The 12,414-nt window shown below is 39.4% G+C and overlaps 1 protein-coding gene across 3 annotated transcripts in view; it reads right to left on the reverse strand.

Moving 5' to 3' along the window:
* The window catches only part of LOC138176522 (SPRY domain-containing SOCS box protein 4), a 155,380-nt gene that overhangs the window by 132,398 nt on the left and 10,568 nt on the right, over nt 1-12,414 (reverse strand). Inside the window, exon 2 of one of the 3 annotated variants that reach the window (XM_069107313.1) lies at nt 8,767-8,917. The exons of the other annotated variants lie outside the window; for them this stretch is intronic. The gene's annotated coding sequence lies outside the window, so the exon portion shown is untranslated. The remainder of the gene's footprint in view (nt 1-8,766; nt 8,918-12,414) is intronic. 3 annotated transcript variants of the gene reach the window in all.

Raw genomic sequence — 12,414 nt, forward strand, 5'->3', positions numbered from 1 at the left:
GGGAGGGGAATCCCAGCTGGGCCCAGAAAGATTCTGGGTATTAGAGTAGGCAGACAGAAGAGGTTTGAGCATAATTAGGACCTTACAATATTCCTGTAAAGCAGACTTCAACAACTATTACTATTCCCATTTTAGAGGAGGAAATTCAAGGTTTAAGAGAAGTTAAGTGATTTACCCAAGGCCATGTAGCTAATTAATGGCAGAGTCAGAGTTAGAGTCTAGGCTTTTTTTTTTTAGTACTTCTCCAGGGTGAACTTTACTCAGGCTAGGCTGCTGACCTAAGGTCAAGGCAGATCTGTCAAAATGTCCTGGCACACTCCCTAGGGGCTTTAATAGGTGGAAAGTGGACAGTTCAGTATATAATTTAAAATTTTTTTTTAAATCTTTCCCTCCCCCCTTTCTGGCCCACAAAATGTGCAGCAGGATGTAGCAGGCCCACTGTGTATATAAAGCACAGACAATAACTTCCTCTGAGTCATAATAGGACACAGACATTCTTCACGCCCTGCCTGCCTCCCACCCAAACAGGCTGGAGATGCTCCCCAGCCAGAGGCCTGGGGGTTGGGACAGGGAAAGGGAGCATAGTTCAATGTACTACACCAGGGCAAAAATGAACAACACTGATTTCCTTTTGATAAAAATTCCAGTTTGATTTAATTGTCTCACATCTGTGTGCAAGCCATTATTATTCTCTGTTGTCTCTACAGTTCCATGCACACAAGCCAGCTAAGGTCTGAGCTGTGGCTGATATTGACATTATGCAGAGGTCTGGCTAATATTTGATCTAGGGGACAACAAAACAGACAGACATTTGTAATACTGTGCTTGCTAATGAGTTTCTGTTTAAGCCTTTCCTTCCCTTGGTCCATTTCCCTCTTCTTCTGCTCTCCCTCCTCTCCAACTCTTTTTGCTAACTGCCAATTACTTCCTTTCTTTTCCCTGCTTTCTTTCCTTCCTCCTCCGTCTTCCTTTATCTATCTTTCTTCTTTTCCTTCTCCCTTCTATCCTTTATCACAGAACCATAGGACAAGTGGTCTTTCTGCTTTTCACTCCAGAAGACCACCTATTTATTTTGCGACAGTCACACACAAGTAGGAAAAGTAACCCTCCTGTCTCCTAGGTGCTTGGCAGCATTCCCTTTTCTACTTCACCATGAGCAAAACCTGAAGGAAAGGAGCACAGAGACTGGAAGCATCAATCTTTCTGTATTAAGGATGTTCGGCAGTGTAAGTTCTTTCTAAGCCCAATGTACATGCAGAGCTATGATGCTCAGGTTGAGGGGGAAAAAGAGTATAAAGCATAATAGGGTGGGACAGGGACAGAGAGACAAAAGAAGAACTAGAGGAAGATGCACAGACAAAAAAGACAATAGAAAGACATGGTAAAAAGATCAAAGTAGGGAGAGAAAGATTTAGGGGGAAAGAGAAGCAGTTGGTGATAGTGGGAACAACACTGAATTGAGAGTCCAAAGATTTGAGATCTTTTCCCAAGTATGCCTCCAAGTCAAAGTCACTGAAAGAATTTGAGCAAGTCATTTCCTCTCTTGGCCTGTTACCATATCTGCCAAATGAGAATGGATTAATTGATCTCTAAGGTCTCCTGCAGCTTTAAAACTCTCTTTGAAGGGAAATAATGATGGAGAAAAAAAGAGATGGAGACAGAGAGAGAAGGAAATGAACAAAGCAGAGGAGAAAAATTAGGACGCCTAAAGAAAGAAACTATTGCTAGAGAGATTAATGTGGCAAATACATGTCTTCTTTACTACACTGCCCAGGTCTTTCTGGATATAATTGACATTAACCAGAATTACGTCTTATAACTCATACGCAAACACCAAGGATTCTTTTTTCCTTCCTCAGAAAAATGGATAAACTCTTTAGCATGAGCAGAATGGTAATAGTGCTAGGAAATATCTGGGCATCTTATTGTGCTATAAGAAATGAGGCAGAAAAAGATGATTTCAGTGACATACAGAAAGATTTAAATGAACTGATGCTGAATGAAGTAAGCAGAACCATTTATGCTGTAATATCAATATCATAAAAACAACTCATTTTGAAAGACTTAATTCTGATCAACCAAATGATCAACAATGATTCCAAAGGACTGACAAAGAATGCTGTCCACCTCAGGACAGAGATGATGAACTGTTATATAGAATAAAAAGTGTGTTTTAGGATGTGACCAATATGGGAACATATTTTGCCTGATTGGGCTTATATGATACATTTCTTCCCTTTTTTTTCCCCAGTAGTTAGAGGGAGGTAGGAGGAAGGAAAAAAAGAATGCTCAATTACTGGAAAACATGAAATATTTTTTTAAAAAAGGAAATATTTTGGAAGTATGGTACCCAGCCAGTAGGCCTCTTCTGAAAGAGATCACATTTATGTGGTGCTTTTTAGTTTATGAAACTCTTTCTTTACAACAATCCTATTAGGAAAATGGTATGCATATAATTATTATCTCTACTTCACAGAGGAAGCAACTGAAATCTAGAGATGTAAAATGACTTGTCCATACCTACCTCATAAGCTAATTGTGGAAGTTGAATGATAATGCAAGGATGAGAAGAGACTCGAAAAGCTAAAATTGCGTACAAATGTCAGAGACCTTTAAAAATATTGTTTTGTGTTCTTTTTATAAATAAATGTTCAGGTTGAAAATCAATCAAGGGGCGGCTAGGTGGTGCAGTGAATAGAGCACCGGCCCTGAGTCAGGATGGCCTCAGACACTTGACACTTACTAGCCATGTGACCTTGGGCAAGTCATTTAACCCCAATTGCCCTGCCTTCTCTCTTCCAAAAAGCAAAAAAACAAACAAAAAAAAAAACAATCAAATGACATTTTGGTAAATCTTTTGGTAACATACAATCCCAAGAGAATTTGGAACATAGAAATACCTCATGTTAAATTTCCAATGAGGACACAGATCTTTTCTAAAGACTCCACAATCTATTTCACAGAAATTGTCTTATTGCCTAAAAATACTCAGCATAGTTATTCTGGACAGAAGAAATGATTTTTAGATACTTACCTCTGTTGTATTTATAATCTATAAGAGTAGTATTTATTTAAGATAAGTTTCCCTTTGGAGAATCAGCCTGGCCCATAGGATAGATAGAAAGCTGGTATTGGAATCAAACCTAGGTTTGAATACCAACTCAGATACATGCTAGCTGTGTGCTCTGAGGTAATTCAATTAACCTTTCAGTCCTCCTTCTCCCCCCAACTTTCTAAGACTATAACTGAATTGGTAAAAGAAATTCCTTACCAAGGGTGTCCTACAACAATGAAATTATAGAGAACAATAAAATTCCCTTTAGTATCAACTGATAGTAAGATAGAAGCTTATTAGCAATATGGCCTTAGCTAGTCACTTAACTCTTTGAGGCCTCAGTTTCCACATCTGTAAAATGAGTAGGTTGGACTAGGTCAGGGGTAGGGAACCTGCAGCTTCAAGATCACATGTGGCCCTCTAGGTCCTCAAGTGTGGCCCTTTGACTGAATCCAAACTTCCAAGAACAAATCCCAAGTATGGGCCATATGTGGCCTCAAGGCTGCAGGTTCCTCACCCCTGGAGCAGATTATCTCTAGTCCTCCATCCTTAAATCTATGATACTATGAACCCAAATATCCAATCCTACACAGTGTGAAATTGCATATAACAATAATAGAATATTATTATGCTGTAAGAAATGACAAAATGGATGGTTTAGAGAAAACCTACATGAACTGATGAAGAGTGAATTGAACAGAACCAGGAGAATAATTTATACAATAAGCGCATCACAAGGAAAAAAGCTCTGAAAGAGGAGAATTCTGATCAATGCAATGACCAATTCTGATTTAAGAGGGTTGATGGTGTGATATACCACCTACCTCTTGACAAAGAGATAATAGATACAGAATAAAATATGTGGTTTTGGATATAGCAAATGTGGAAATTTGTTTTGTTTGAATATGCATGTGTTATAAAGGCTTGGTTTGTTTGTTTTTCCAACAGGGAATGATGGGAGCACAGAGATAGTTATAGAAAAAAAGTGTTACTGAGGCATTTTTTTTTAAATTCAGAGAACAGAAAAAAGGCTAGAAATAAGTACAGACAAGAAGGCCAGTTTTGAAAGTTATAGGCTGAATTTATATACTTAAAAAGGAAAGTAAGCTATACATAATAGATATCTGCAGTTTCATGTGTTATCCTTTTCTGTTCTGACATATATATAGAAGGGAATTTATAATGTTCATATTAATCGATATAATGTGTAATGAATATAAATATACTAATAATTTAGCTTTCTCAAGAACTGACTCTCTTGCTTGAGAGTCAGAGCTCACAATGCAGCTTAAACTGATTAATCAAAACTCTGACAATGTTCACAATCACTGAACCTTAAGTAAAGTGATACAAAGACTGTACAACCTTGTTCCGGTCACAGAACTCTGCTTCTGTACTCTAGGGCAGGTGTTCATGACCCGCAAAGACTTGACCCCAGAACTGTGCTATTGTGGGACTTAGGGGTTTCTTGTGGGAAACCACTAAACAATTGTTTGTAATTCACCTCCCCACCTCCTTCCCCAGTTGTGACTTAAGTACATATAAACTGTGCTTTTACTTCAGTTAACATTCCTCACTGTGAAACTAATTAATTAGGGGTGGCTAGGTGGCTCAATGAATAGATCACTGGTCCTGGAGTCAGGAGGACCTGAGTTCAAATGCGGCCTCAGACACTTAACACTTACTAGCCATGAGACCTTGGCCAAGTCACTTAACCCAAACTGCCCTGCCTTCCCCCCTCCAAAAAAGCCCCTAAAAAATAATAATAATTAATTAAGTGGCTCCCTGATTACTGGCACTTTGTCTCTGCTGTTTTGTCATTCTCAGATTATAGACTGGTTCAGTAAAAATTCTGTTAACAATATAAATACCCATTTTTTTCCATGTTTGTTATTTTCAAAATAAAAATAAACTATTTTTAAAAAGTTGTTATGTGATGAGAAAAGGAGCCAAAGAAGGGACATGATTCATTAAAAAGCATGTGTCCATTTCTGCTTGGATTATGATGTAATGTAAATGTTGACAGATCAAGGGAAGGAACTGGTGGTGTAACAAAATTTATTACTCACAGTAAATCAGATTCACCAACACCAGCCAAGAAACCTAACATTTAGGGGATTGGGTCATCTTGTGTTTATTGGGTCTCTCTCTCCCTAGTTAATAGTTCACATGTGCCCTAAGACTTAAATGGGCTTGGCTCCTGGCCCAGCAGCCCTCTAACCTTTGCCACTGAGACTATTTAACTCCCCCTCTGTAAGGGGAGCTCCTGGTCCAAACACAGGGACCACTAACCTTTGCCACTGAGACTATTTAACTCCCCCTCTGTAAGGGGAGCTCCTGGTCCAAACACAGGGACCAATCTTGTCTTTAATCTGTAGCTCCTCTAAATCAGAACTTTACCCACAACTTGCTCTGGTTAACTATAATCAAATGCCATCTAATTCCCATAGGGGCTGGTTTTTCCTATTCAAGTCTTAGTCTTTTCATGGCTGAACTCCCAGATGCCCCTCTACACTTGGACCTTTTCTTTCTGCTTGAAATTCTATGACTTCTGACAGTCCCGAATGGACTTCTGTCAATCTTCTGTTGGACTCCTCTATTTTTTTTTTTACTAGTTTGGACCTTAATAGTATCCCACCTTTCCTTCCTCCTCTCCCCCCAATAAAATGATGTCTTTGACTCATGTACTTACTTGTCCATTCTCTCCTTTCCTTTAAATACCTAATCCCTGGCTTTGTGCCAATATTCTAATATTCAGATTTTGCTCTACCAATCCTGTAGTTGAGTATTTGCTGGTTTTCTGGTCCTACTTTTCCCAGGTCTGACCCATCCCACTATCTCCAGTTCTGACACTGTCATGTCTACATTTTCTCCAGATAGATATGTTGTAATCCTTAGAGATTATCTATAAAATTTAGAGTTGAAGGAATCCTAGAAAAGTTAGTCCATCCCCCAACCCCATCCTCTTTACAGATAAAGAAACTGAGGCCCATAGAGGTAGAAAGTAGAAGAGCAATGGTTTTAATCCAGACCATCTGTCTCCAGACCTAATATTTTTCCTTGCATACCACAGTCTCCCTCACCTCATAGTTGTCATATTCCTTGGCCCATGTAAGGGCAATATCTTAATACTATAAACTCAGGTACATAATGGATACTGTCTACTTTTAGGAAAAGGAAGGAACAGGACTAGCTTTATATGCAGGCAACTGCTTATGTGGTTTTATTTGAGGGAAATAAGGAATTCCCCCCTCCCCTCATCTTTCTCTTCACTGATGCCAGAAATTCCATCCTTAGAGATTTTCCTTTGGCTCTGTAGACACCTCTTTTTAAAAACGCAAATGCCCTTGGGAATAGGCAAGCATTAAATCTTTTGCACTTTACTGTGAATAAGTTTAGACTAGACAAGGCAATGAGACTGCTGTATGCCCGACAGTTAGAAGGAAGGGAAGGAAAGGGAAAGGGCATTAAAGAGACAGTTCATCTATTTCACTGTTTTGCTAAAGATCAGCCCACCAGAAGTTCTTTCAAAGTATAGCTTTCCCAAACATGCCACCCAGTCCCACTAATCCCTTTTTGAGACAGTTTGGATTGCCCTCAAATAGAGGAGGCATTATTTAACTTAGATGAGGAGGGGGAGTGCATGAAGGCTAAGCAGGCTTTATCTATAAGTAAACTGGACACTACAGCCCTCTCAGAAAAGATAGCTCTTCTTTCTTCTACCCACCCCAGAATGTTTACATTAAAACTTTCCTCCACCAGCCCTGACACAAAACCCCCTCTTCCTCCTCCCCCCCTCAGTGGGTGACTTCATAAACATTCCCAAGAGCTCCAGCAGGCTTTCCTGTTATACCATGGGTACATTCCTCATCCACGTGGTTTCGATTTCCTATACCATATATGAAAAATTGAACATACATCATTTCCCATCCTTCCCAGTTAAGAAACAGACATTCTCTATCACAGACTAGTAATTGCTAGTCCTACCACCTAGAAGCAGATGTAGTTGCTTAGGACCATGTCAAAGATTTGCAGAACCAAAATCAAAGGATAAAATGTGGAGAGGGGGTGCTCAGGAAGAGGGGAGGGTTACTAAGGGAGGGGGTGTTGGGCTTAAAAGTGAGTAGCTCCTGGATTCTTAGCTTTAGTTTCTTCAAGGCAGTCTTTGACCCCAAGGAGAATGCAGGCCAGAAAGGGTCACAGGGTATTCTCCTTGAGGAATGCTATTCATCGTCTCCCATTCATATGCTGAACTGAGGGAGTTAAAATAAGAAAATGAAAGCTAGTGTCCCTAGGGGATGGGGTCCCAGTTTCCTTTCCACTAATCCCCACCCATTTCTTGATTCCAGAGAGAGCTAATTATTCTATCTATAGCTTGGAGAAAACTTTTTTCCTTAGCAATTCTTCATCCAATACACTTCCAATTTTGTATTATTTTAAATGTCCTGGCCTTGTGAATTAGACAGGAAACTCCAAGAGGTCAGGAACTATTATGTTACTTATCCGTATCTTACCCCAAATGTAGCTAGGTGGTTCACAGTGGAGAGCACTGGGGCTTGGAATCACTTCCTGTTTTGTTTGTTTACTAACCCTGTTTGCCTTAGTTTCCTCATCTGTAAAATGAACTGCAGAAGGCAACAACAAAACCACTCCAGTATCTTTGCCAAGAAGACCTCAAATAGGATCAGCAAGACTCCAACACGACTGAAATGGCTCAAACAATAACAACAAAACCCCCCAAATCTTTCCCCAGTGGTGGAGCCTGGTGCTTTACTGGAGATTAACAAATTCTGTTTGATTAGTGTTTGCTGAACCAAACTTAGACATTGACTTCTTCATATCACACTTAAGTCACCATCATGAATAGATCTAAATTAGATAATTGTACTCTGTCCTCACCTTTGCTTCTTGAAATCCCTGATTTCCTTTAAGACTCAGTCTAAAAAAAACCACCTTCAGCAAGCATAAGGCTTTTCCTGGTCACCTCCCCCCCCCACCTCCAGTCCCAGCTGCTAGTGCCTCACAAGTACCTGCTTAAAGTGTTATGCATATTCCTATAAATGTGTATAATGTTTCCTTTATTAGAATGTAAGCTCCTTGTGGGCAGGAGTGGTTTTAAATTTTTTTAAATATCTCTGGTGCCTACAACATGCCTTGCACATAGTAGGTGCTCAGAAAATGATTGATTGAGTGATATTTTACAATAATAATATTTTACAATAATAAGTTACAAATACTGTGTGAGAGAAAAAGAGAGTCCAAGAAAGTTTTCTTAAGTAATAATTTCAATGACAACAACAATAATAATAAATAGCCTTTTATACTACTTTAAGGTTTGCAAAGTACTTTATGATATCTCATAACTTTCTATTATAACTTCTATTATAAGTTCTATTATAACTCCATTTTACTGGGGGGAATCTGAAATAGACAAAGGTTAATTTATTTAATCCATCAATCACTCAATAAAAATTTATTAAGTGCCTACTACATTTCAGGTTCTAGGTCACACAGCTAGCATCTGAGACCATATTTGAATTCAAGTGTTTCTGACTCCTGACCCAGGGACTCTACTTCGTTGCCTAGTAACAATGGAGATTTTTTCAAAACTGGCAAAGGCAAAAATGAATCGTAAATATATATGAGGTTTTATGTCTTTAAAAAGAAAAGGCAACAAACATTTCCTATAGCTGAAAATTACTAACAAGTACCTGTTGTATCATTTATCATTAATTGAAAAAATGTGTTCATCTACTGTCCATGTGTCCAACAACAGCAGGTTAGTGAGTCTCCTGTGTCCATCAGTGGTACCAGGTGGCAGATTGGGGGCGCTCAGGATTCCCTCTTCCCCTGGGACAATACCTACCTCAGGAGAGAAGGAAGGGGAAGTCATTTTCAAAGAATGACAAAAGGCCCATTTGTTGCCTCTCTGGAAAGCAGCTGTCTTGTGGCAGGTATTCCACTGTGGCTAATGGTGAATCATTAGGAAAAAAATAAATTGTTCTTCTGCACTCTGCCCTCTATAGAAAAAGTGGCAGCCAAACCTCGATTCACAAGGAGGGACAAAAAGCTGTTTTGCAAGTGAAAATGTAGCTAACAGAGGTTTACAATCAATTCTGAAGGTTTGAGTGAGACCTATTAACTCTCTTCCCTGGCAGAAGTTGTTATAACAATGAGGTTGCTGGGAAGGCAAATGCCATCTTCTTGACTGACAATCACCATTTTTACATAAACGAAAGAAGGTAGACAGGAGAAACAGGAGCCTTCAAATCAAGTTATCTCATTTGTTCTTCAAAATCCTTTGGGGTTCACATTATTACTCCCAGTTTACAGAAGAGGAAACTCAGTTACAGAGAGGTTAACTAAGTTACTTAAGGGCACATAACAAGTTAGTGGATGAACTAAGACTAGAACTCGGGTCTAATTCAGTGAGGAGCCAAGATATTAAATTCATCCAGGTACTGGATCGCATAGCCAGTGTCTGAGACCATATTTGAATTCAGGTGTGTGAATGTGAGAAATGAAGAGTAGATTCTAAAGTTCTTTCCAATGGACCACACCATCATTTTTAAAAAGAAGCAGATGTTGAATACCTGTGGAATTAAGCCTAATCCATATTATGACCCCTTCAACCCTTGCTCAGCTTTCTTTTTGACTGTCTTTCAATCAATCAGACCCCAGCTTTGGGTTTTCATTCCAGCCAAACGTATGCTTGCCAAAAAGACTATTTTATGAAGAACTCACATGTGGTAGTCAGAAAAAGGGATATAAGAACATTCTTAAGGTGTCTCTTAAGAACTTCAGAATTAATTGTGTGACATGGGAGACACTGGCACAGGACTTGCCCACCAGAAAAGGTGCTGTGCTCTATGAGCAAAACAGAATTAAAGTAGCTCAAAAGAAACTTTAGATGTGCAAATTTAGAGAACCCATCCCAAGTGTTCACTTGGACTATTTGTGCCCAACCTGTGGTAGAGCATTCTGAGTTCATATTGGTTTGATTAGCTACAGTCTGACACATTGTAGCTTGCCTCTAACACAGAGATGTCATTTTGGTCCTCGTGGAGAACTAAGGACAATAACCACCAGGTAACTCCACAATTTACCATGTCTGTTCTTGACCTTGTATCCAAGTCCCTATATCTTGTGCAATACCATGTCTGGTCTGTGTCTAATTAGTCATTTCTCCCTTGCCTTCCTGTCATTGAACATAACATGGGACCCTGGTATGGACCACCATTATTTGTTTCTTTTTTTTGCTTTTTTTTTTGGAGGGGGGATGGCAGGCAATTGGGGTTAAGTGACTTGTCCAAGGTCACATGGCTAGTGTGTCAAGTGTCTGAGGTCATATTTGAACTCAGATCCTCCTGACTCCAGTGCCGGTGCTCTATTCACTGTGCCACCTAGAGCCACCCCTCACCATTATTTATTTCTGTCCTGAGATCCTCTATTTTTTGTGCTGTGAAGCCTAAAGGCCCAAAAGGAATGTTACTGACATATGAGAAATATCTCCTGGTTCTGGCTCATAGCTTCTATGGGGCACATCCTGATGTGGTCCATAACTCCTCTTTCACTAAAGTATAGCATAGTTTTTTTGAATTAAACATTCTACTTACCCTTGCTCCTATTCATATTTCTCATGGCCCTGAAGAATCTAACCTGTCTTCTACTGTCTTCTACTGTCCCAGGACCCAAACTGGTGAGAAGTCTTGGTTATAAGTGTATCTGACTCCCCACTGCCTTGGTGCATCTTTCTAGTGGAAAAAACAGTAGAACTGAAGTCAATAAATTGTGGTTCAAATCTCAGTTCTGACACTGTGTCTTTGAGAGACCATAGAAAAAACCCTCGACTTCAGTATTCTAATTTATAAATTGGGAATAATATTAGCACTGTTTAACAAGACTGTTGTGAGGGGAAAATAATTTGTAAATCTTAAATAATAACAGTGTAAGTTATTATATGATAGATGAAGTCCAAGATCTTTGGTTTGTTATTCAAGGCTTTCTACCACTTGACCTCATTCTATCTAACCTCCTCTTTCTATCATTCCACTATGGAGGCAACTAGCTGAGGTGTAGTGGTTAACAGGTGCTGGGCTGGAATCAGGAAGACCTGTTCAAATCCAACCTCAGATATTTACTGACTGTGTGACTCTAGGCAAGTCACTTAATCTGTTTGTCTCAGTTTCTTCATCTGTAAAATGGGGATTATTATGTGAATCGGGTTATTTGTAAAGCACTTAACACATATAACAGGCACCTTTTTCCTGAATCTTATGCACACCTCGAGTCTATAAATGTTTATTCCTTTCCCCTTCCCTAAATCCCCTTTCAGAGCTCTTCACAGTCCCCAGTACACATAGCAAGGTCATTTCTGCCTCTGGACACTTGCTAAAACTTTTTAAACAAAATGTAAATCCCTTCCTAACCTTTCAAAATTTTTGCTTATCTTAAATTCTACTTCTTCCATTAAGACTTCCTTAATAACTGTACAATGTTGTTATCTCCCCTCCTAGACTAACCAATGCCCTTACACTCTTATGTCAAGCATTCTGACACTTGCTTCTATCCAACTTACTGCTTTATTTTTTTGGAGAAGGAAATGGCAAACCACTTTAGTATCTTTGCCAAGAAAACCCCAAATGGGATCATAGAATCAGACACTGAAAAATAACTGACCAACAAAAACTACTTTATTTATTATATACTATCTTTGAACTGTTCTCTGTTAAGTGTGTGAAAATGTGTTCCCTTCACCTTAGATGACTATAAAGCTCCTTGAGGTCAGAGGCTGTGTGTTCTCCCTTATCTCCTATACTCCATGAGTCTAGGCACAGGGTGAGTGCACCTGAATTGATTTTTCTCACAAAAATGGGCTTCGTTCTCTCAAACCAACACAGATTACAAAAATCGTCAGAGGATGACACCATCACACCTCTCTCTGGAACCAAACTATTTCCTCAGCCTCATTTAGGCCTGGATGTTTAATTATATTATCAAGTATTGTACATGGCTGAGTTCAACTCATGTCTGAGCAGGAAAACAAAAAATCCAAATTGCCAATTTCACTTTCCAGTTCTCTGCTCCTGTGTAGTTGCTGAAAAGTTATTCACCAGAAAGAAAATGATGAAATATGAATATTTGATTCTGAGCTTCCTAAAGAGGTGCAGATGGCAGTTTGCAGGGGACATCAGCCCTAGAATGCTACTTTTCCCCAACAGTACAGAACCCAGCACCAAAGTCTGAAAAGGCCCATTGGGTTGGTCCCACCAAATCTCATCTGGGAGGCCTGGGAAAAGCCTGAAGCATACCTCCAGGATCCTTTGTAATTACTATGCAAATTTGCCTTCTCTTCTCCC

Source organism: Petaurus breviceps, unplaced genomic scaffold, assembly GCF_028583685.1.
Source record: "Petaurus breviceps papuanus isolate PSGF00001 unplaced genomic scaffold, PetGlider_PUasm1.0 89824, whole genome shotgun sequence".
Classification (NCBI taxonomy): Eukaryota; Metazoa; Chordata; class Mammalia; order Diprotodontia; family Petauridae; genus Petaurus; species Petaurus breviceps.